We start from the raw sequence: 26,323 nt of genomic DNA on the forward strand, positions 1-26,323 counted from the left end.
ACATCTTCATCTATCAGCCAGAACTCAGAGTTTCTCAGGAACTGACAGGAAAGCTAAATTTGGGTTGTATCTCACAGTGCAGCATGAAACACAAGCACAACACCTTGAATTGTATTTCAAAACCTGACAGCATGGAGTAGTTCAAGAAAATCAGTCTCTTTTACTGTCTCCTTTCTCCACCTCCCCAAACCCAAATTTAGCACCTGCTGAGCCGCTACAGTAAAACATAAAAGCTGAGGTAAACATCAGATTAAGTGATAGAGTTTTGTCAGACTAAAGCAATTTTTAGTAAGACCCATATAATAGTGTTGAACCTATCCTTAGAATCCTTAGAACCATTGATAACTGCAGCTCTTAACAATCATCATGGTAATTTTCAAAAGAGCTTATACCACCCGTAGTTTTCACTTGTACCAACACAGATGGTGGAAGCACCATTAATGTTAGGTTCTTATTGCATACAGTAAATCAGTTTGTAAAGGAGAAAATCTTTATAACAAAGATATGACATGGATGCCAGGAACACACAGACAACATAAATATAATAAAAAGGACATTAAAATATGGTTGAATGCAAACAAAATTGTTTACTGTCTTGTACCAGGTTATTACAATTGTCGTTTTAATATATGTAAAAACAGAAGAGCTTGAGAGTTGTACTGAGTGTGGCTGCCCACTTCCACTGTGGGTCACTCAGCCCCCACATAGAATTGACACCCCTTACCCCAAAGAAACTGAGCCAAACAAGGCCAGTGGGATCAACAGCGCACAGGGTCTGACACAGGGAATGAGAGCTCCAGCCTCCAGTGCAGACACTGCTCTAAAACCTTGTAGGGTCAGAGGGCACTGAAAGACAGGCATTGGGACAGGGTGAGGGGCAGCAGGGACCGACAGTCCCTTCAGGAAAGGGCGACAGGGATCACAAAGAGAAGGAAAAAACCCAAAGGTTGTTACGTCAAGGGAGGGCAACCTGCTGGAAGAGAGCTGACAAAGCTGCCTACTGCAGCAGGTGGGTGATGGAGCTCTGGCTTCCCTCGGAACAGACCACTGGACACAAAGCCAAATGCTGCCAGGTTGAGCTGCACCTGCCCCAAGTGCTGCCTGTCTCTCTAGATCACAGGCATGACTGCAGCCAGGCCACACACAGCCGGGCTGGGAGCTGAGCTGCGATTGTCCTGAACAATGACAGTGTCATCAGCAGCACCATGAGCTCCTGGGCTGCACTCCCAGCCACAGCACCAGGGCCACCAAGGGCACCATGTCAGGAGGAGCTGGTGGCCTGGAAAATGACTTCCTGGAGGCCAGGCTGGGTTAGATACACTGCTCCCTGTAGAACAGAGAGAGTACAGCTCATTGCCTGACAAGACATTTGGAATAAGTGTCCATGGCTATGGACACGTGCAAAGCAGAAGCTGGACAATGAAGTAGTTAATGCTCCAGGTGACTATGGAAACTACCAATAAATGTCTTCAAAATGAAGAAATTAGTCTGCTCTGAGTGACAGGATGAGAAAGATGATTACTTTTTTTTCTGTTCTACCCTTCTGCCATTTTTGTGAAATTGGAAGATGGTGAGAAGGAAGATTTAAACAAAATAAGTAGGTGAGCAGATACTTGGAGATTATGATTTTCTATTTTTTTTAAGCACCCCAATACTGCAGCAATTCTTCACTTTCTGAAATGCTTTCTACAATACCATGATAAATTAACTCCATTTCAAGACTAAATGTATTGGACAACTCCTGTAGGCCAAGTACAATCTTTTATACTATTACTATGGATGTAGATATCAAGTTTGCCTCTAAAACATCATCTTTAAATTAGGAAAAGAAAACTTGAATCCTAAAACTGTGTAGAAAATGATGAACAAGTAAGAGCAACACAGTGTTCAGACATAGTTCATAATAAGTATGGAAATAGTTATTTCAGAATAGTTGACTGGATCAGTTGAAACTATAAAACTCATTTACAAATCTGGGAGTACTATTAGAAATACTTCAAGATCACAATGCTGAAGCATTACAGCTCTGCTTCTGAAACTTCCTAAGACATGTTGGTGACTTCTTTTGACTTCCCCTCTTCCCCCTTTACTTGCTTTTACTTGTCACTAACACACTAATGCAGATCAGGAGATAGCCAGAAGGGGAAAGTAAACAAAATAGCACCACACCTGATCAAGTGCAAAATTACTCAAACTTTTTGCTACTTTAATTAAAAACAGTGAATAAACAATGCAAATCTAGATCTAATAAAGTAAGAAGTAACAAGACAATTGGACAATATTTTCCATTCGTTGATGTAGTACAATACTACTTGCCAAATAAATTACTTCTCAACTGCTGAAAAGTAGCAGGATAGAAAGCAATCTATTAAGTTGCTCAAAGATTTCATAAGAAAACAATAGCACATATGAGAAACTTTTTTTCCCTTTCTCTCTCCAAACCCTCAATTGGAAGCTCACCCCAGACCATTCTTTTGTAACCTTGTGCCTTTAACCCTGAAGCTCTTTTCCATGCAATCCAAAGTTTCACTTAAAAATGGGTTCCAATGACCTTCCCCACAAATATAAATGTTTCTTAAACTGATTGGTCAGTTTTGAATTCAAAGTTAATTAAGGATCCTCCACACCCTCTACCACTTGCACTGTGGTTTTACAATGCATGAAGGAGAACTAAGCTGGTCCTGCTGCAGTTCCTCCTCCCCAAGACCCTGTATTTCCACTTCACTCTTGCATCAGCACTGACTTTTGTCTGATAACAAAAGAGCTGGTGAAGAGAATTAAACTGTCTAAGGGCAGAAGAAGAAAAAAATACATATTTGAAATAGATTAGCTTCTTGTGTTATTATTCCTGTATAGCAGAAACGTATGTGTGGATTTGATGCTGCTGAAGTCAGGACACCATCATAATGGCACTTCTGACCACACTGGCACAAAATCTCTTCTCCCATAGCAGGAAGCAAACTCTTGTTTCCAATTACCCTCACCCAGTTAAACAGTAACACTGAACAAAGTCTGAAATCCTAACTGAAGGCAAAGTACATTGTTTTTAGATAACTTAAGGCTGCAGCAGGTCTAGCAATGTATAGGCTAATCGGATGTGTTAACCTGTATTGAAAGGGTTAATTTCTACTGTTGAACTTTATTAGGATTAACAGGAATTTCTGCTTTCAACTCCAAACAGTGACCCTCTTCAAAGGGAACAGAAGTACCTCTAAAAGAGAGCTACTACACTTCAGAAAAAAAATCTTTAAGATAATTTCATAGTGATGTATTTCAGTTTTACTATAAAACTGCAGATTTGCTCACTAGCCTTTCTTTAAAAAGTGTTTTTCCAACATGAACCAAGCTTGCTGCTTTCCCTGTCCTGTCACTAGTGGTGCTTTACCCAGTAAGTAATAAATTTCTATGGGAACTTAATTACATTTCAGCTTGAAGTACAGGCAATAAGCAACAACATTGTCCCTGGCCAGGATGACAAGGTGCAACATCGGACACCTCCTCACAGAAAAGCCACAGTGGCTTGAACAGGGTTTATGATAAAGGTCAGTCCCTGCAGAATTTACACGCTTGATGTAATGAGTTGAGTCAATGACTGAATTTATCCTCAACCCGTTCCATGCCTGGACAACAAACCTGAGAGTGATGTCAATACTGGAAACTGATGGAAAATATTCATGGGCAAGATACCAGGATGAGGAAAGTAAACAAATACCCAATGCATCCTAGCTAAACCTCAGGTGCCCTGTGAAGTACATTTAAAGTATTTCAGCTAAATTCTTATTTTAAATGATTTGGCATCACCCCACCTACCTAAGATATAAAACTAGAGACTTGAATACCTTTTCTGTATCCTGATACTGTTCCTAAAAAGCCTTCTAAATTTCATGTTATCTTATTTCTATAAATGTCTTATTCAAAACATACTAAATTGAAGCTTTTTTTTTTAAAAAAAATCTTAATATATGCCTGTAGTTTTATATTTCCCGACTACTAGCAGGTATACACCGTAATATAGAAAAATACTTGCATTCTGCTCTAAAACATGACTTCCTACATAATGTACATTTTGTTGCAATGTAGTATACAATATACATTTATGTTACACATATTTCATACAAAATATGTTTTCCTACAGTATATTGTAACATGCAACATAAGTGCAAAATATATTTTGCTACAATATACAAGCAGATAAACCAAAATTCAGGAAAGCAGATGTGAGTCATCACAAAAAAAAAAAAAAAAAAAAAAGAAATAATTAAATCTGCCTCAGAATTGAGATATCCATACTAGAGTACATTAGAACTAAAATCACAAATATTCTGAATAAGCAGAAATTTATGGGCTTGCTTATCTATTGAAATACAACCTTACATTTAACTTTGTAAGCATGAACCAGATCCCTCTATTGAAATATATACAAGAAAACACCAGTGTTGCAAGAAACCACATATTTATTTTTTCCCTACTTGAAGTATGCTACTTCAAGGCAAATATCAAGTCTGTTGTGTAAACACCTATTATTTGTAGGCTAGTACAAACACTCTTGGCATTTCATTTGAAAAAAGCCAAGTGTTTTTTTTACAGTAAGTATTTGGTACTGAAAAAATAAGGCTAGGAAAAATCCAATTGGGAAATCAGCTGAAGGCCAACACCTGAATTTTTCAGAACACAATGCTGTAAGTTCAAAATTTCCTTTTGCCTAGTGTGGGGAGGGATGCCATGTACCAGCTGTGGGCACAGGCAGAACTGCAGCAGCACAAGGACAACTCCTGAAACACACCCCACTCCCAGAAGACTCAGCTATAACATGTGGGAAAGTGTCAAGATCCCTTTAACCCAATTTATAGCTAATGTTGGAATAATCCAAATTAAAATTATAAAAAAAGCTGTTGAGTCAACAGAAAGTCAATTGATTCATTCCAAGTACTTTTTCACTTGCTAAGATCACATTTTAGTGGCTGTTAGCTTATTAAGATTTAATGGCTTCATCAGGGATGTAATACTTCTCCATCCTATTTTGAGGACTTCTAAAACTGTAATTTTACATGACTGCCAATACAAACCCACGAGTTACCCTTCCTCTTTTTCAGACTTAAGATAATGCTGTGGGATGTGAACATGCATGTGAACATGTATAATAATAAATTCAAGATACTCATTAAGTCAATATCCATTCATTCATGTAAGTGTATCTGGAATATTTCTAATCAGATGAGTTATTTGAATTTGCATATGTAAGTTCTACTAGAGAAAACTCAGAAGCTGACAAATGCTTTAATATTCTTTTAAAAATCTATAAAGCTGTTAAGGTTCAGCAAACCCCTTAATCTAGCCAAAGCTGACTAAAATGAAACATAACCCTCCAGAAACTCAAGCAAAGCATCCTGGTTCAGATAAACTAGGCCATAAATGTCAAAGGATTTACTTGCTGTCTTCAAATCAGGAAGGCTCCATTAGACTGGAGAGCACTGACTAGAACAGGCTTTAAATTTTGTTAAGTTCAAAACTCAGTAATTTCCTATTTTTAAGAAGGGCATATTAAATTTTGACCTGCAGGTACTTTAAATTTAATTAAGATTTCTTTGTCCTTCATAACTAATTGTTTACAGAAATGCAAATTGCCTGGTTCCAGCTGGCAGTGGTAGGCATAGGGAGGATGTCATTTTCCCAGCTTATACTTTTTCTTCCCAACCCCTGCCTATTACAACTTCCCCCAGATAAGCAATTTGCAGCCCTGTATTTCAATGATGTACATGTAATCCTCTAAACCTTGCATAGTGTGAAAAACTTGCTTACCATCATTTCACTAATGCAAAGAAGCAAATGCCACTTCCATGTTCAGCCGCTATCAAAACTAGTTTAGGTTCAGAAGAGAACTCTAAAATGGTCAGAGTACAAAAGGCACAATTGGGGACAGAGGTCCTTGACAGCTCCACCTTCTAGACAGACCTCCAAGACAAACCTGTTTTATCAAACTCATGATAAAAAACCCTCCCCACTCCTTACCCTGCACAACATATAATCATTACAAATACAACGTCCAAACGTTCTCAATGTTGCAAACATGGTCCAGATGATTAGAACAGTTCTTAATTATCAGAAATTGCATCTAATTATGATTATAGTAAAAGGCTGCTGTATACAAAACAAGCACTAACACAAAACCAAATTGCAAAGCAAAGACTGACCTTAACTGGTACCCTGGGAACCACATTGGCTAGTTAATGAGTACTACACAGCCTTCAGCTTTTTGCACATTCTGTTAGTGTGTTCTGAAACTCCCATATATTAAAGAGATGTCAGGTTCACTAATTACTTTAAGAATTTAAATAAACTGCATTGCATTACAGAATTGTATACTGTACAAGTCAGATGGAATCTAAAAGACCAGCTTTAGAAAGGAAGAGTTGTGTTGTAAAACATTTAGCTTCAGGTTTTATAAATGTAGGCAGAAAGACCAAGGCTTAAAAGCTTCACCTACAAATGTCTCTAGAAAGCTGAGAATTGTCTTGCACTCCAAAACATTAATATAATACAACTCCCACTCCACTGGTTGTATCAAATCATATTTGACAATTTAGTTATGATTGTTCACAATATATGGAATATTGATTCTTATTTAGGGGACCTAGTGCAAAATTTCTTATCTTGGTCTGACTCAGTAAGCTATTCTAAATACTGGCACATGCACCAACAAGTTCCTTACCACGTTTTCCTTTATGTGTCTGCAGAATGCTTACCACACTTATGTTGTTTCATGGGGGAAAACCAAAAGTCACCACACAAAACATTACTTCTTAGTCTTACAACAGAACTAAGGAGTAAGAGAGAACTCAGCTACTTTAAATGAAATTTGGACATGAGCTCATTTTCAGCATTCCTGCTAAAGAACTGAACTTGAGCTTGACAAGAGATGTCAGTATCTAAACCCAAAAATCTCTGCCTTCCTAGAACACCATTTCTAGATACATAAATGCATGTCAGTATTAAGAGCTGCTAAACTAACTGACGGTCAGGATGTTACAGAACCCATTGCACAGCTGATGCTCTACCCACCTAGCCACATCCTGACAGCAAGCAAATTATTCACGGACTGGTGTTACTTCAAATTTAACCAACAAGCCTGAAATTGTTTTTCCACAACCACGCTCCTGTGCGGCAAAGCCAACTCAGGACCTCTTTCCTGTCCCCATATTCCACTGTATCACCTCTTTCAGTTGTGTTGATGCAGCTGTTTGTGAGACAATACTGAAAACCAAAAATCAGCTAAGAAATGGGGTTTAGAGGTTGTGGGGGTTGGGAGTTTTTTTTAATAACCAAGTATCGCTGCTCAGCCATGTCACTGACTGTTTTTGAGCATTACTCTGACTACAGCTGTACTGACATGGATGATGTGGATTTAATGAGCAACCAAAGTAGCAGCTTTCCAAATTCTGCTACCAGAGAGAAATCCTGACGTACATCAGAAGAAACCAAGAGGTGATCTAGTCCACTGTTCCCTATATAGAAAGTACCTATGCCATGACTGGCCATTGCAAATCTCCAGAGGCAGATCTTTCATCATGTTCCTCATCAAAACAGGATTCCTTACTAGTTTTAATTATTCTTCACACTTATTACTTGTTCCTAAAAGCTCTCATTCCTGAAAATACTCTGCAGATGAATTGTGATTAATGCTGCACTGAAATTTCTCTTAATCCACAGGACCTTTGCTTTGTCACACAAAACTTCTCTGTTGGGTAAGCAATTGTTAAAACTTCTTTAAAACAACATTTAAAAGTATTAATGGTCAGAGTGTGGCATAAAATTTCTCAATACTTTTTATATTCAGCCATTATGATGCCATTTCCTTGCTCTGACGGGTGATACACATCAGATGGTTGACAGCCAATCCTGGTGGTGTTTTAGTTTAGTTTCAAGCCTTCCATCTTTGTACATCTTGGCTAAACGTGGCCTTTGCTGCAAAAATCACATGAAAGATCTGTCTCTGAAGCAAGTTTTTTCCTGATCCCTGACTTTGCAAACTGATCTATGCACAGAGATGCTTTTGAGGAGAAGCATTTAGGTCAGATCAATGTGCAGGATCTACATCTCACCCATCAATACACTCCAAAATAGCTCAAGCAATAAAGCTGCATATTATTTGTAACATGCAGGATATGACATTATTGTATATTCCTGATCTCCTAACCATGGCAAGATGCTGCACCCTCATGACAGTATCCATCACTCAAATTGCTTCAGCATGTTCTGGAAAATTCCAATCTTCCAACTAAAACTGCTGCCTTGCTAAGGAAAGGGGGAAGCTCACAGGATGCTTTGGAGATTATAAAATGGAACAAAAACTTTAGAAAGGTCTTCAGGTAAGGAGCCCACTTCACTTGCAGAATAAAGGCTGCATACCAACAACATGAACTAAAATGCACAAGAGAGCCATCCAAATATCCAAGCAGTGATCACAACATTGAGTTGGCAGCCTCCACATAACAACAGCATTCCAAGTCAAAAAAAAACTAAAGTCAAATCAATCTCTACCTGCAGATCTCCCTTGTAGCACAAACTGGAATCCTAACAGCAAGTATTTTAGTTCTAAAATAAACAACTGCATATATTTACTGCTCCTAGTCCCTCCTTGATTCATACACTAGAAAAAAGGCCTCCAAGGCATTAATGAAAGGATTCATGTTGCAGTCTTACAAAAGGAAAAACTGAGTTGTTGCCAATCTTTTTTTTTTAAACAAGCACCATCTTGGAAGTGCAATTAGCAGCTAAAAGTACATGTTAAGCATTTAAACAGGTTTTTCTTTGGGACCTGCCTAAGCATTTGTAAACTCTTGTTTGAGACGTCAGCTGCAGAAATTGCTCCATGTAGGAATTGTGAGTGCAGGTCCCCAAGCTTATGCCAAGACTGCCTTGTTGAGTGGACTTGTACAACCCAATTTCAATGTAAGAACATAAATTATGTCACTTAACACAATGCTAATAATCTTGCAGGGTATTGTACAATAATCACACTTCCAAATGTGAAGCACAAACACTTTAGAAGGAACAAAACAGATTAAACCCTGCAGTGACTCAGTTTGAGCAATTTATGCATAAAGCTTTCAAAAATACACCATGGAGAAGGCTAAATTTAGACTGGAATCAGTAATGTCAGTATTTTGACAAGGGAAGTAGTGTAAAACCTCAATATACAGACTGAAAACCCTAGATACTTTGTATGCAACTGGGCATGGGTCAACCTGTGCCCCATGCAACTAGGACTAATATCTGGCGGTTGGTTGGGTCTGTTGTGAATATTCTTGTGGTGTTTTAAGGTCACCAGCAGCTTTTTAAAGCCCACCATATACAACTGTAATCTTTCAATACTATATGTATTTCCTGAAAATAAAACCCCTATAGAAATAAGTGTCAATTCTTGTACATCCCTTCAGTTCTGAAGACTGAAAGGCATCCTCATTCCTAAATATTCTGTGTAGCATCTTTGCCTAATGTGGCCCCATTTGAGACTAGGATATAACAGTCAAACTGCACGTACACTAGTGTACAGCCAAAAGGACATGACAAAACCAAGTAATAATAATTTAAAACTCAACAGTCTGTTAGCAAGCAGAACCAGGGCCTCTGCAACAGGGACTGCACAAGTAGATGGACGAATTCTGGTTCACCACATGGACTCCTGGCATGGTGGTGAACCAAACAGTATGGCACAGTGCACTACAAACACTGATATTTAAGTATTTTTGGTAATAGATTAACAGAACCATTTTTGTTTATACAGCCGTGATTTCAAACATGGATTCTTTTGTTCATATTTTGGGAAAGAATTTTTAGTTTGCTCAACCTTGGAACCATTTTAAAGACAGCGGTTTCCATCACAAACATTGCACTTGGTTAAAAGGTCTTTCTAGTATCTAGTACAGCCCTATCTTGAAAAGGTACTGTGGTCATTCGGTTTGTGACCCTTCATAACATGTTCTCAAGTCTTCATGTATAAAATGTCAGATGTATTTACCTGCCCAGGCAGTATTACAGTTTCATCTATCTTTGTATTTCAGTTCTTCCTCTAAAATTCAAGCACAATAAACAGCCTGAACATGAGACTGTATTCAGAGTTCAACTTCAGAATGCAAACAGAAAGGAGATGCATGGCAGGATCCTTTTTAAACATGGGCTGATCCAAGTGATTCAGGTGAAAAGTGAACAAAGAGTTAATCCAAATGCGAAGGGCTCCATTTCAGTAATAGCATGAATAAACCCCCACAGAAGGCTCCATTGCTAGCAGCAAACTCCACGGAGTCCAGATGAACCAGCAGGAAGAACAGAGGGCGGATAATCCTGTAAAATTACCCCAGTGGAAATGTTGATAAATTCCCAATTACGAGACCTGCTCTAGAATGAAAAAAAACGCAAGATACAATACAATTACCAGTCAACACTTGCACATCTTTGTATTTAAGCCAGACAAATACCACAGGTATTTCTTAATCCCTTGGATTTTGAATTAGCTACCCACTGTGGCGAAATCTAGATTATGAAAAAAAGCCCCAGAAATCAAATGAAAAAACAGGCAATCTGCAACTCTAGTTACAAAGCAAATACCCATCCACAAAGTTCTATTTTCAGTAATACAATTTGCTATGCATTTGTGGAAATACAGATGGCTGTATTAAAAAACAAACAAACAAAAAAACAAAAAGCAAAATAAACTAAAAACCAACAAAACCTTCAGCTTACTGCATTTGTTTTGAATATACTTATACTACACAAAGCAAAGCAGCACAGAATCAGGTTGGAGAAGATCTCTAAGATCATCGAGTCCAACCTAGGACTACAACCTAGTAGGTTTCCTATGAATTTTTAATGTTCGTGGAAAAATTGCGGATAAAATATGTGTTCACCATAGATACCACGAGAGAGACAGGTGCATTAAGTATCTCCTTTTTTAAACCTTGTCTAATCCCAGGCTTATCGCTCTCCATAAAATTCTGGAGGAGGAAAGCCTGTCCTGTGAGCCCCAAGACAGAGCGGGGGGTGCGAGAGCTGCCCACCGCCCGCTCCCCCGCACGATGCGGTTCCGCAGGCAGCCCAGGCACTCATTCCCCGTGCCCCAGCCGAGGCAGCGACCCCGTTCGGACACGGAACGACGGACAGACCGCTACAATCCCGATCCCAGCCCCGGCGCCCCCCGCCCCAATTCCCTCTGTTTATCCCTGCATGCGCCTGTCCCGCGGCCTCCCGCGCCCGCCCCCCGCGCCTCCCCATTGGCCGCCGCTGCTGCCACTCACGGCCCCCGCGGCCCCGCATTGGCCGCCGCCGCTGCCACTCAGGGCCGCCGCCCGCCCCGCCGCTCCCTCCGCCGGAACGAGCGAGCGGCGCCCCGGCCCCGGCGCCAGCGCGGCCGCGGCTCCCGCTGCCGGCGGGGCGGGGAGGGACGGGAGGGCGGGCGGCTGCCGCGGCTCCTTCCGGAGCAGGCGGAGGGCGCCGCTGACAGGCAGCGCTGCCGCCCCTCGGTGCGCGCCCAGCCAGGCGGATCGGCCTCCGGGGAGGCAGCGGCGCGGGGCGCCGTGCGCGGAGGGTGGACGGGCAATTCCCCCGATTGATGTCATTTCCCTCGGCCTTTTGTTTAATTATTTTAAACTCAAATTGCACGGTGAGGAAAAAAAAAATAAAAAAAAAAAAAACAACAAAGACAACAAAACCTACCAGCACCAATAATAACAACAACAACGAAAAAAATTAAACTAACCAAAACCCAACAAAAACAACAAACCGAAAATACACAACAACTTCAGGCTTCCAGATGCCATTATACTAATTTATCTTAATTGCCTCTCCGATGCAAACAGAGCCGGGCTCCTGCGCGGCGCCGCCCGGCCCGGCTCCCTCCCAGCCTCCTTCCCTGCCTCCCGCTCGCCGGTGGGCGCTCGCGGGGCTCGGCCCGGGGGTGCGGAGCGCTCTCCCCGCCGCCCCCGCTCCGAAAGCCGCCGTTCCCCGCCGCCTCTCCGGGCGCGGAGCCTCTCCCGGCCGTCCCCGCATCAGCGGCTGCCCAGGCCCAGCACAGCCCCCCCGGAATCCCCCCGCGCCCAGAGGGGCCTCGGCCCCCCCTGACACCTCCAAACGACGCGGCGCGGGGGCTGCTCCCCGCCGAGCCCGGGGGTCCCCCCTGGCCGTGCTACCGCCGGTCCCCCCCCCCCTCTTCCTCAGCGCACTCCCCCCGCAGCGCTGCCCCCCCCGGGCAGAGCCCCCCGCTCCGGGTCGGGCGCCGGGGCCGCCCCTACCTGTGGCTGCAGCATCCCCGTCCCCCCGCCGCCCTCGCTCCGCCGCCTGCCTGGCTCTTTGTTTCCTGCCGCGGGCCGGACGGGAGAGCGGCTCCCCCCCCCCTCCTCCTCACACTCATTGAAAGCAAACAAGCATCATGGCGGCGCTGGCGGCGGCGGCGGCTGCGGGCGGGCCGGCCCCCCTCCTCCTCCTCCTCCTCCGCCTCCTTCTCCTCCTCCTCCTCCTTCCTCTCCTCCTCCTCCTCCTCCTCCTCCTGCGCTCCGCTCCGATCTCCGCCCCACCTGCCCAGGCCGCCCGCACTGCGCGCACGCTCCGCGGCCGCGGAGGGAGCCGGGGAGGGGGCGGCAGGGCCGGGGGGGCCTCGGGGGGATGCGGAGGGAGGAGTTTGGAGCGTGTTTGGGGGTACGGCCGCAGGAACGCGGCGGGGGGAAAAGTGGGGGAAAGTAACCAGTGGGCTGCGGTGTAAGGCTCGAAAGCAGTGCAAATGGTCTGTGGCAGAGAAGGGGTTCCTAGCAGGAGCCCAAGGAAGGCGAATGGGAATAGCTACTTGTTTGGAAAAGAACTTTTAAATTCGCCTGCAAGAGCCCAAGTGGGGAACTCAGCCTTGAAGCGGATGAGCTCAGATATGGTGCAGGTGATAGGCCAGACACCTTTTTGAAAACAGAACATTTCTTGTATGTCCGTGTCTTTAATGGTAAACCAGTCCCTCGGATCCTTCACTGTGACATGCTCAGGAACAATGTTTACTGTGAAATGTCCCCCAGAATCACCAGTAGCACCTTTCTGAAATTCAGCTTGCAGCTAACGTCATTTTCTTCATGAACTGATTACTGGGTGCAAACCAAGATATTTAGAAAAATTAAGTACATTCTTATTAAATGTTATTACTACTGTCGCTGTACAACAAGAGTTTATGATGAGAGATGCCAAGTGAAATGATGGTGGGGAAGTGCCATCCATGGTGTAGTATTAGCAAAGCTCCTAAATAATGACTTCCAAATTAAAGATTTTGTCCGTTTTTCAGAGAGTTGAAATGCTGAAGCATTGATGATGCTGCAGCAAATGAGCACTTGGTACGCACCTCTTCATCCAAGGGAATAGTGAAGACAAAGACACTGTCCGAGATACAGAACCCCGTTTCTGATCCAGGAAAGCTGAATAGGAATTGAGGCCTCCATTTAGGTATAACTGGATATGTATCTGGAAATAAATGGCACTTACACTGTTGTGCAGCGAGACATTCTCTTTTAACATAATGTGAAAGAGGATGGTACCAGGTCCAGCTTCTGAGGAACACCACTGCCATCCATCAAGGCCAGTACTTTGAAAAACATGACCTTGGCATGCTGCGGACCAAACCTGCTCACAGAATGTCCTCCCTAGAAAGGTTGACACTCGGTTGGAAATAATCCTCCTATACTTCAGATTTCTGTTCAGCCTTATCATATCATATATCTGAAATGCTCTTGGATGATAAACTATCTCCTCTCCACATGGTGCAGTCCTGTGCTAAGATATCCGAGCCTGCTCCATTACGGATGTGCACGGGCTGCGGCAGAATGCCGTATCTGCTTCCCCGTGTTGGCTGGCTCTGGAGAGCTGACAGTCATTCAGAACTAACTCGAGTAGCTCTACATGTCATTCTCCTGCACTGCATGTCTTTTCTTTCCGATAAGCAGCTGTCCTACACATTCTTCAGTTAATACTTTCTGGGTCAGATATGGCCTCAATAGACTATATCGTTTTGCCCAGAGCTAATTCTCCAAAAGCAGTAGGAAAGTCTTTGAATTCATTGCAGGATTTTCCAGGAATTGCTGCTCAGCAAAGAAAATTCAGTTGATCATAAGTATCTCAAAAAATTCTTGCAAGGAACCTTCATTCCTCAGGGATGGATGCTGGGGTAATATTACATTAAACATGGAAAGGTCTACTCACAAAGGCCTTCAATGCTGCAAGTGGAGAACAAATGGCAGAAAATACTGTAATTCTCAAATAACCGAGCTAAGCAAATGAGAACATTACAGAAAATAATTTAAAAGCAATTAAAAATAATTCTGCCATTTTGCTTTACCATATAGATTAACAAGAGATCGCAGCAATTTGGCAGATTTCAAGTTAGTGAGCTTTATTATGACTTTACAGTTTATTAATAAAAAACCAGCAATATTTGAAGAGCTTAAAGTTACAGCTTTTTATCTCAACAATTTTTTTTTTTAACTGTCAGCTTTTGTGGTTTGAAAGAGCAGAATGAAATAAAAACAGGTATGTGGGGTTTTTTTTTTAGAAACTGTTATGTTCCACTGGCTTTCCTGTGCAGCAGTGCTGTTGTTCATCTGTACATCTGATTAACTTTTGCTCCCTGAAAGTGTTATCAGACCTGTAACCAGGCAAACAGCAGAGCAGATGGCCAGTGCCAGTATCGGTGTTTCTGGTCTGGGTGCTTAATGAGATCTGAGAGTGTAACATGATCCTCTTTCATTTTGTCTGTCTCACATGGCAGATATACTTGGTGCAAGTGCTCTGGTTGCTCAAGGTCACAGATTCATCAATCAAAAGAGAGCCCTTTCTGTTAATCTTTTACCTGCCCATGACAGTTCCATACATCTCAGGAGCTCCCACGTCACACTGAGTGCTGTTGTCCTGAGTTTGGGACAGTAGTGCTGTGAAAGACAACCAGATTAGGCAGGAATTAGTCATTGTTTAAAACACAACATTGATGTACTGTACTCTGAGGGTAAGTTTTCATTCATTAACTCTAAACCAAAAATGCCTTTTTGTGCTATGGAATAAGCCTTCAGCTAGTCTCCCATCCCACACAATTGCATGTCCCACACTATGAGAGTGAATGTCCTACATTTCTCACCTTACACTTGGAGATAGAAGCATTTGCTGTGAGTGGTTTAAAAAATCTCAGTAGCCCTCACCATCTCCTCTCTGAATGTGCACATCTGAGGCAGGAGCTGGGGGTGTGCCTGGGAGGCCTCAGTTGGTCCATTTGACCAACACTTACAGCTGGTTCGAGGTTCTCGTGCCTCTGTGCACTGGCAGAGGGATGTGAAACTTGTGGTAGAGAGTTGTCTTTGTGGCTGAGCAATGGTACTTTTTTGCTTTATTTAAATTGCTAATTTTGGTGAAGATATACTCTTGAAATATCTAGCACAGCAGAGGCTTGTTTGACTTCTAAGTTCTTTGTAGTGAAGGATGTCCTTCATCCTGCATGGCTCGCGCACCACCCCATCCTGAGGGAGAGCAGGCACAGAGGGGTCATGGCTTGTGGGACCTCCTGTGCCTGGGGTTACAGAAGAGGTGACCAAAGAAAGGTTCAGTCCTACCCAGTCCCTCACTTTCTGTGCCCAGGAAATGTGACAAAAGTGATGTGACTGGAGGCAGGAAAGGAACTGGGGAGGAGAGCACAGTTATGGTAAAGCAGGGGAGATAACGAGGAGGAAGGAAGGAGTAACTGGGAGATGGAGAGGGATCCCAAGTAGGAGGGCAGAGCCTAATTATGGTCTGCATTTTCAGTCTGTGTGGGTATAGATACAGGGATCTGAGCTGCAGGATGGCTTCCATGGCTGTTGAGATCAGTGGGATAGCTGCTCTGAACATGGCATATGCCTAAAATGACAGGTAGTCTGAAAAATGAAGACTTGGAGCACTCATATTGTGCTTCTGAAATCATTGCATTTTTAATGATTTCAGCCTTAAGTTTTATGGCCTGTTCTCCATCTACTGAGTGAGTGTAAGAGCATCTTCTTTCACAGCTGGATAGTAAAGATAAATCTTTGATGTTTATTGAGCATTAAAACTACAGTGAATGCTCCATACAAAAAGCATTGAGGCAATTAATATTCCTGCTTTCCTCTGCATGGAATGGAGTTCAGTACTTTCCGGAAGACCTGTATGTAAAAAGGTAATTGAAATCTCCCCTATGCATATCCACAATAGAGATGAATTCAGGAATTTTAATCCTGGGATGGCACAATTTGTAGGTAAGGGCTTTGTGGCCTTAGAATTACTTTAATATGCATTGTTAGACAAAAGTGGAATAAGTACTTTGAAAGAAACTGAATATAATCAAAAGCTTTCTTACTAAAAATATCTGCATTTTAGTAGGAAGACTTCCACAGTGAGAATAGTTCCTAACTCCTTTTTGCCAGTTATGGATATTACTATATAATTCTGCCTACCACCACCTGAGGTGCTTGTGTACTATGTTTAGATGACTCTTACAATTATTTAGATATTTGATAAACTGTCAGGATTGCAGCAGTTTAAAATGTGCATTGAATCTTGCTCTCTATCTCAAGCATGCAGGTCTGTGGAGCACTGAGTCATTAATACTTCCAAGTGTGTACATTTGTACTATACTGTAGCAGTGAAGTAACAGATCTAAGAATGACATAATTCTTACTTGACCTAATCAAATATTAAAATCTGAAGGCTGTTAAGAAGCTGGATTTATGAACCATGATGTTGTTTATCTCATTGCCATTTTTCAGACACAGGCTGATTCTTACACATTTTTGTTCCTAGAATCACCTCTCCAACTCTTGGTCACCTTTCTCCAAGAAGATATCCATCTTTTCATATTAGAACTAAGTTAATAATATGAAAATGTTAATGGTATGACCTGCCTGCATTCATTACATAGGCAGAGCTCTTAGTTTTATTCAGAGCTCTGCAAAAAGAGCACAAGGCTTTGACTTTAACAGCAAAAGCTTTTATGTATGTGGCTGAATAGAGCAAATTGCTATGAAATACCTGAATGCCCAGTTATGGAGTCACAACTGAGAGGTTAAATGCCAAATAAAGGCATTGTTGGTGTTAGATGGAAGGATTCTCTCTAGTGGAAAGCCAGTGTTCAAACTACCCATCCAGATCTTTGGTGTTTTCTACCATATCCTCTTCCCTTTGTACCATTTTGGCGGCTTTTTCCCCTTCCTCTGTCAGCATCTTATTTTTCATCTTTATTCATCGTCGCTTTCTAAGCTTTTCTCTAGCAACAGAAACATATTTACTTGCAAGCTGATCCCATCTGTGCTCCCGCATTGTCAAGCTTCCCCCTGCCGTGGCACTGCATGTCTGATGGAGTTTCATGCGATGGGTGGGAAGCTCCAGCCTTCCGGAGTGCCAGGATTTCACACCGTGGATCAGGCAGGCAGGGCACTGCTGACTGGGCATTGGTTCTTATTAAAAAATAAAAAAAAGAGGGTGGGCAGTTTTTCTTGTGTAAGAAAATGCAATAATACTGTAATCATTTGTTGCCTGACCGTTCACTGAAATGGAAGAGTGTTGAACTTTTAATTTAATTGGGTCTCTCGTGCTTGCACTGCTTCCTGCTCATGAACCAGAATATATGAGGACTATAACTCAAATATACAGTAAGCTGTCCCTGCTGCAGTCTCATCCCTTGCAAATTAAGTAGGATCAGGACTCAAAAGAGATAACTAAGGAGACCTATGTCCTAGAGGAAATTACCGTGAATTACAAAATGATGGTTTCTCTCTTAATAAAAAATGAACTAATGCTCCAGTGTGACACTATGGAACTCTTCAGTTTATAAAGGTACTGTCTTTCAGGAAATATATATGTTAATCCAGCTGTCATGCATAAATTCTCATTTGGGGCCTGATCTAATTCCCATTGAAGTAAAGATGGACTCAATCTACTTAAATTTCTCCATGCAGTTTCACGGCTTTCCACTATCTTCATCTGTGTATCACATTACTGTGTGTGGGTAGAGTTGCCACATTCCACCCATGACACAACTGTTTCAGTGGCAAGTGAAGTGATACGTGCATATGGTACACACAGGCTTTACACAAACCGTATGCTTTCAGACAGCTATCTGTGTAATTGGGGGACGCTGCAGAGGCTTCCTGAAGAAAAAGCCCATTTGCTACATCATGAGAAAATGTATCAAACTTTGTTTATTATCCCCATGGCCTTATTTTTGATATTTGAGGGACAGGATGAGTGATTTATTGTTTACCTTTCATAAATTAGTAGGTCAGATTAATTACTTTGAATGACAATAAAATGGTTGCACGAGGATTTTGGAATCAATCTCTTAACATTATTACTTACTGTGTCAAATCTTAGGCCCCAAATTTTGCTTATTTAATACTGAGCAACTTCATAAGATTTCCAATTATAGTTATACATAGTCTTCTTTATGCAATGTGTTTCACATTTCCAAGAAGTTGAATGTCCTCATTGCTAAATGTTTTGTGTAGGAAATTATTATTATTTATCTGAAGAATTTTGGCTAAGAAGGCTAAAACCCGTCAGAGAATTTATAAAGTACACTTTAATCTTGAGGCTCTTACAGGCCTACTATTTTTGGTTTTTTTTTTTCATTGGTGGTTGCAAAAAAAAATTAGAAAATGACTGAAGAAATTTAGCTGGTAGTTAAGTGTGACTATTTCTATATTATCTGAATTGACAAAATACTTTCCTTAGGACACCAGGTATGCAGAGAGAAGGGAGAACATAGTGTAGGGTCAAACACCAGCACAGCCAAAATAATTAAAAATGAAAACTTTTCAGCATCTCATGGAGCTACACATTAGATTGCTCCCCACCTTTCAGGCCAGATCCATTGCTTTGGGACATGCTGGAGTAGGATCACCCAAAGTCGTGTGGGCACATCCGTGTGTGTGAGCTGCTCACCACAGGATGCCCCTGCACTCAGAGGAGGCTGCAGTACCTTGGGGCTCTAATTTCTTTTTGAAGGCTTTGAAGGCAGGCATTGGGGCTGAGGAGATGAAACTGGAAGAGTTTTGTTTCCAAGCACTGGGAGACCTCACTCAGCTGAAGGAATGCAGGGTACTCACTGCTGCAAGGGTGGGGGGTGACCCACTGTCTGCAGCCATGCCAGCTAAAAGGCTGCACCATGGAACAGCTTCTGCTCAGAAAAAGGGTGAAAATCATTGCCTTGCTTCACTGCAGGTGACAGGAAGAAAATTTGTCTAATGTTCACAACTGGTGACTGGTGTGGTGCATTAAAGGCTTTTCCACTCCTTCCATAATATTAGGCACTTTGAATTAATGTTCCTGGAAGGGACAAAATGCCAGGTTGAACAAGCCACTGATCTGACCTGCTGTTGTTTCCTCTGTGTCCAGAATTGTTGGTCTGCAAGATTAAAAAAAGGACAAAAATTTGTCAGACAGAAAAATCAAAGTGTTTGAGCCTAATTCAGCAGGCTCAGGATAAATCACGTTTCCCAAAGTGTGGCTTTCAATATCAAGCCTACTCCTGAGGAACTGGCAAATGCTCAACGAGCACAACACGGAGACAACTGGCAGCCTGAGTCATTTTCACATGTGATTGTTGAATGTGACAGATTGAGAATAGCAAGGAGTACGAGTTCATGCTATGAGAGTGAAGTAACCCAGCATCCGCTCGCTGGCTCGAGCCTACAGAGAGATGTGGAGTGCTGTGGCAGAGAAATGCCATCAAGGCTTAGGAAAAATGGGTTTAACACACATGTTGTTTTCTTCCTTTGCTCATTTTTATTTCACCATAGAACGTTTCTTTCTTGTCTTCATGGCAGATGGAAAGTAAGAGAAAAACCTTGACATGTTTGTAAAGTCTGGATTGACATAAATTTATTTGCCTTTTTGCTTTTTCTCTGATTACCTTTTGCCTTTCTGCTTTTACTGGTGCTGCATTGGCCTTTTTATTCCATTGCTCCAGCATGTTGGCTGTTCAGAAATGGTTTCAGATAAAACTGGGGTACACTGGCTTATGGAAATCATCCCTTCCAAACCAACCTGGTGGTTCTTCCTTTCAGAGCAATCTGCAACAGGCTGGGGAAGTCTGGGGGAATTACTGATGAGGTATCTGCTGCAATCCAACCTTCTGTTGCAGTTGATCAGGCTATTATATCTGAATCATTTATTAATTAAATTTAGCCACACCTAATTTTGACACACTTCCTTGGAAAAGGCAACTTCTTACCAATTCTTATTCAGGATTGTTTGAAATGTGGTCCCTGCCAGCACAGCTGAGTGCTTTGGCTGTTCAGGACATGTCTGTGATGTGTTTTGCACTGAGCTGCTGTTTGAAGTCTACTGCTCAGCTGTGTTACATTGCATGGGAGGGATTAGTTTGTTTAATCTTTGTAAAACAATGTGCTTGATTAATTAGCTGTAGAGGTGTTTCGAGGGTTTTGGATGGGTGACACCACGGAGCAGTGACATGTTGCAAAAAGACTTTGCAATAGGTTGGTGCCCAGGACCCTTGTAAAAAAAGAAGCTTCTGCACAGCTTGAGAAGGATAAAGGAAGATTTTTGATGTGACCAGAGTTTTTTTTTTCTTTTTTTTTCCCTGTAAGATCTTATGTGTAACCCTGGGTTCAGGACATATGTGGTTCTTTTTGCAACAATTTGAACCAAACCCTTTTACTCCCTTAATTCTTTCTTCATCAAGACTTTGGGAAGATGATGATTCTTGGGAGCCCTTTGGCTGCAGTGAATGGTGAGCTCCTGGACTGACTCCACTGTCTCCATTTTATTCTACAAATAATTATAGGTAATACATTAACACAGAGAGCTGCCTAATGCACCGGGCACTCTCTGTTTGCTCACCACAGCAACAGAAAAGGATTAAATGCATTCTTTGTGTTTGTGAGCTCTGGGCTGTTATTCTTGCCAGCCTGAGGTGATTTATTGCTTCAGATCTGAGTTGCCAGTCCCTGGTGGGGACGTGTGGAAGTGAAGTGACCTGTACAGAAATTGGTCTATTTAAACCCATATTTATTGGGTGAATCGTTTGCCTTAATGGCTGTTTGTGACAGCAGCTGCCTGTCAGGGATGTGCCAGTGGGTGCTGAGGGGCCCCAGGAGAGCAGCCAGGACGTGGATATCTGGAACTGTCACGCTGCTTTCTCCGTCTTGGTACCTCCATGTCTGTCCATGGATCTGACACCACTAAAAACTACACTGGCCTGAGCACTTTTCTGACATTCCCTTTGACCTCATTTTCTAATTCTCTCCTCGATGCTGCTGTTTGGTCATGAGAATTCAACAAAACGCCTTTTCTCTTGGGAGAGTGGTACCCTTGAGCTCGCCAAGACTGGACCTAATGGACTGAAGCTGCTCTCAGTGTCCTGGGGCCAGAGTGGGACTTGGGGCTGTGGAGAGACCAGGCCCTGCTGGGGACCCTGCTCTTCCAAATAATGGACAGCAGGTGGTAGCACACGTTCATTTCATCACTTTTGGGGTTTTTTTTAAGATTTAGGCTTTGCAAAACTTCATCTGATTTTCTAGAGAAAGGGTGGGAAGGCTGCTTCCGAAGAGGATGAGCACCTGGCTTGCTTCCAAGTTTTTCAGTTTTTCCACAAAAGCTCAAGCCCCTGACGTTTCAGGAGACACTTTCCTTCCATGAGCTCCTTCACCATGTTTCCAAGAGAGCTTGTCTTGGCTTGACTGCAGTCCTTGCTGAATAATTTCCCTGCGGAAGTGCACAGGTAATGCTGAGCCAGCAGAGCACCGGGCTGGGAACAGCAGCGAGCTCAGGCAGACTCTGTGCACCTGAACTAAAGCTGAATTAAACTGGTTGCATCAACTGCTGAAGGGAAAAACGCTCTTCCAGCCCAAAATCCTAGAGGTGTGTAGCCAGGGCAGCGTGTCAGACAGACAGGGCTGAGCCCACCCTCCAGCTGGCAGACAAAATACACAGATCCCTCTCCCCTGCAAGCTGAGTGGCTGTAGGAGCAATGGTGGCATTTTTAGACAAATATCCCTGCAGGGTTTGTGATAAGACAATACTTTTTGGTGGCCTGGTGAGAGCGTCTACATGGGCAAAGGCACAGATGGGGTTTTGAAATATTCAGCCCAGTTAATCCATGTGCCAATAATACATTTATCCTGAGATTTATTTAATATAGACACTTTGTTTACTGCTGGCTTTGGAAATATTTCAGCTCCAATAAAAGTGAAAATTTGCTTGTTTTTCTTTAATAACTGGACTTATGTAATTAACTGACATGTTATGCCAGTCTACTATGACCTGAAAAGCAGAGCTTCAATCATTGTCTTAAATGAAATTAAGACAATCTAACCTCAGGTTTCTTGTTTGACTGGGTTTATAATTGCTTTCAGACTGCCCTTAAAAACACCCACATGTGGACAACAACGCCTGCAGTTTGGCCACTGGGATAACCACGGAGCTGTTTCCTTGTCAGAGCTGGGCCAGAGCCCAGCTGATGAGTGCCAGGAGGCTGAACCCTCCTACGTAGCCCTTGTTTCCAGGTGTAGCTGGGTGTGTAAAAATATTATATATCCTTATATCTCTATATATCTATTTATAGCAGGGGGAGCAGAAATGCCAGCATTTTATGCTCTAGGAAATGGATACTGTCACAGGAATATGTGATTTAACTTGGCTCCACTTCTTTTGAACTGTTTAGGTTTTCTCAGGATTGAACTATAAGACTGTTGTAATTAAATTGTTTTTGAGATTTTATGTCTTGATTTTCACAAACCAGAACTTTTCTTCTGCGGCAGCAGGCTGGGATTCTGTTACCAACTTACATTTAGAAAAAGTAACAATTTTTCCAAGGAACTGGCCAGAATTTGAAATCTTCCAGAACTTCTGAGTAGTTTAAATTGGTTCTCAATACACTCTAGTCACTGTGTCATCTGTTTTTCAGTGCCAGCCTGTTTCAGTCAAGTGCTTATTACCTTATGTAGCAATATAACTTTTGTTTCATTAAACTTTTACCAGTAAAACCTCATTCATTTTCATCTGGATAATCTAGAAGATGAATTACCACTGCAGTCCTCCTGCTTTACAGAGTTGTAGTTGAGCCAAACCCCAGCTTTTCCAGAAAAGCGAATATTAATTTTGTGTCCCAGTAGCTGGTAAATCACATGGTAACTGTTAATAGCAAAAATGGCTCCTCAATGACATTGCATTTTTTGTAAAGTTTTTTTTTGTAAAGCTTGCATTTAAAAAAATACTCTCTAGTAAATAATCCTATGAAAGACACCTTTGAAGTAGAGAATAAGAAGGTTTGCTAGCAGTGACTTATTTGTCCTTAAGTGAATTTAGAAGTAGTAACTGATACGAAACTTAGCCAAATTCTGACGTGTCATTGCAACATGCTGCTTCAGAAGGGTGGTGCTTGCAGAAAATCAGAGCGTGTAAGTACAATTCCCTTCAGGATGGGATGATAGGAAAGCTCTGGGAACAAGTCCTGAAGTAGACTGGGTGTCCTGCCAGTAACCTTCACTGTGGTGACGTGGGAGGAACCACCCATTGTAGGAGTGCAGATGGCTCACGTTGTTAGAGATGTCCCCAGCAGGCTGCTCAGTTCTTTATTATTTCATTTCAGTACAGCAGGGAACAGGCTATTAACTGGGGAAGGGATGTGGCTGTGCAGGATCCTCCCCTGCTCTGGAAACAGAACCTAAAACCTCAATCTCCCATCTTCTCATACCTGGGGATGATGGTATCAGGGGCTGGACCAGGGTCCAGGACAAAGCCCTTCCTTTGTGCAGGGTCTTCTGTGCCTCCCAGCAAAATAACCCAAGTTGCGAATAAACACTAGCATGGAGGTGGAACTGGGACAATCTGGTTTTGCTTAGTGGTGTAAATGACTTTAACTTTGTTTCTCAGTCCTGGTTTTAAAAATAATAAACAGAATTTCTCAGAGACAAGTCACAGACCTTCATTCAGGAACAGAAGCACTTCAGTGTGAAAGGCCAACTGATAGAGGTTTTTCTCTGATTTGGGAAGCTCTGCCATTCGACCCTCTCGGTGGTTGTTCACATGGTGTAACACTCAAACGTGTCCCTTGACTGCCATTTGGTGCTGTTTTCTAGCCCAAGTGGCAGCATTGCAAGCCTAGAGAATAAAGTGATGCTTCACTTGATTTTGGCACAGAACAGAGTTCTTCTGTCATTACTGATGGCTGAGCAGGTTAAAGGCTGTGTCCTTTCCTAGTTTAGCAGGGCTGTACATCAGCTCTGGCTCCCTGGTGGGATGTCAGAGGTTCAGTTCTCTGGCTCCTGGCCAGGACAGACAGGAACTCCCTCAGTGTCCTGCTATTAGATATAGATGGGGCTAAGGAGAGCATTAGTAATCAGAGCAACTCCACCCTATTTGGTGGCGATACAGTGCCCCAATGAGATTCCCATGGAAAACTCTGGTAAAGCTGATAAGAATCCACAACTGACCTTTGATGTCTGCAGCTTTCAGATGCAAAATGTTTAACTTAAGGAAATGGTGAATCTGAGCTGTTCCCAAGTGGATCTGAACAAGGGCAAGCTGAAAATGTATTTAGAGCTTTTACTATAGATGTGTGAGTTTAGAGGTGTCCAGACAGAGGGGAAAAGGTTTTCCTTTCTATGAAAGGATGCTGTGGCAAATTTCCCTACACAGCCCAGATCCTGTGAGTCTTGTTTGATAGGAAAAAAGAGCCTCTCAGCTGGAGTTTTGCCTGAAGAGATTCAGAACATACCCTTGTTTTTCTCATCTGACACAGCTTTCATTTAAGTATTTGTGGTGCTTAGGTGATACTTGTGAGGTCAGGATTGTTCAGGGTGTTTTATTATGTACATTTTTCTAGTGTACATCCCTGTAGGCTTGTTCTGCTCTAAGGAACACACCGGCTCTGTCACAAACTGTCTCTCCAGCACAGAACTGAATGAAGAAAATCATAATACAGTGCAGCAGGTGAAGTAACCTTCTGGCTCATCACCGCAGGAGAGCTGGAAAAGGAAGAGCAGCCCATGCTGCAGACATCAGAGGGGAGTGGTGCTGATCAGCGTGCAGGAATGCAGAGGGGACATCTGCTCCAGACCCCAGCAGTGACAAAGCCAAGCTGCAGAAATACCCTTTGTTTCTTGGGTGGGAGAGTTCATTCTGTCAGTTATCACTGAAAAGCAGGCTTCAGCCTCAATCCTGCTCTCTCCAAGTGTGAGATGTGTAGGTTCAGATCAAAGGACCTGGTTTGTACTTGCTGTGTGTGGGCTCATCATGGCCCTACAAAGCATTTCAGTGCTTATGCAATGGATGTGGATAAATTAATGGGTCTTATTGAAACTGGTAGTGTATGTAAATACAGTGTTGGAGTGCTTAGCGTGGTTATAAAGTCTCTAGGAGAGGAAGAAAGAAAATTAATGCTTAATTCAAGCACTTCTAATAAAGAAAATTTTCCTTCATGCTGGACTGACTGAATTCAAATGAGGCTTCTCAGACCACCTCTTCAGGTCAGATAAAAAAACCAACCCAGATAATTCAGGGTGAAAAAATACTTTTAAAGAAAACTACCTCTGTTAGTATCGCTTCCAGTAACTTTGTTAGTGACACGGAGTTTCTTGGTGCGTCACAGGGTGTGTTGGGTGTATTACACTGTGTTATATGGTGTAAAATCCTTCTCATTTGGCAGGAGAACTGTTGGGAAGTATTTTGAAGGGGCTGTAGCTTGTCCATAAAAGACCTTTTGTTTTTGGATTGCTGCACTGCTATGCACAGAAAAAGTGATGTTCCATATAACTAAGTTGTAAAAAACCCCAGATATTTCTGGGTTTAGCCCTAACTGGTTACCACTGTGGGCAGATGTAAAACGCTTGCTTTTTGTTTGTTAGTTGTTTGTCATATTTTTAAATGTACTAAAAGATAAAAAATGTTGCATAAATATGTCCTAATCATCAGATTTTTGATACAAGTTCTGCCTACTCTGTAGTGTCTGATCTAAACTGCTGTTCACAGAGGTGACTGAATTGATGCAGATGTTTTCCTTCCTATATCACAAGTAACAGCTGAACACACAAATTCCAGCCTTTCTCAGTCAGAACTGATTATTGCCTCATGCATAGCTTAGTAATGTATAAAACAAAGATTTCAAAATGTTACAGGGAACTGAGCAATTGTCATTTTTGCCTGCTTTATAACCCAAGCCACAGAATTCTCAGGAGTTTTCTGTATCCACTCAGATGCTCTGGTCAATCTGACAGCTGTGAGATAAAGATATTTGAGTTTCAGTAGGTGTAACTGGCCCCAGAAAACAGGAGGAGGATTGGGACTG

The 26,323-nt window shown here is 42.4% G+C and overlaps 1 protein-coding gene across 3 annotated transcripts in view; it reads right to left on the reverse strand.

Moving 5' to 3' along the window:
* CNOT6 (CCR4-NOT transcription complex subunit 6) overlaps positions 1-12,442 on the reverse strand; it is a 32,866-nt gene extending 20,424 nt beyond the window's left edge. For 2 of the 3 annotated variants that reach the window (XM_088063577.1, XM_088063575.1), the window contains exon 1: positions 10,019-10,395. The gene's annotated coding sequence lies outside the window, so the exon portion shown is untranslated. Of the gene's footprint in view, positions 1-10,018; positions 10,396-12,284 lie in introns of those variants that run through there. The other variant, XM_005523545.3, reaches the window with a different exon arrangement.
* Positions 12,443-26,323: the final 13,881 nt, after the last annotated feature.

Source organism: Pseudopodoces humilis, chromosome 17, assembly GCF_049639895.1.
Source record: "Pseudopodoces humilis isolate 2021_Gansu_Grassland_sample_001 chromosome 17, ASM4963989v1, whole genome shotgun sequence".
Lineage (NCBI taxonomy): Eukaryota > Metazoa > Chordata > Aves > Passeriformes > Paridae > Pseudopodoces > Pseudopodoces humilis.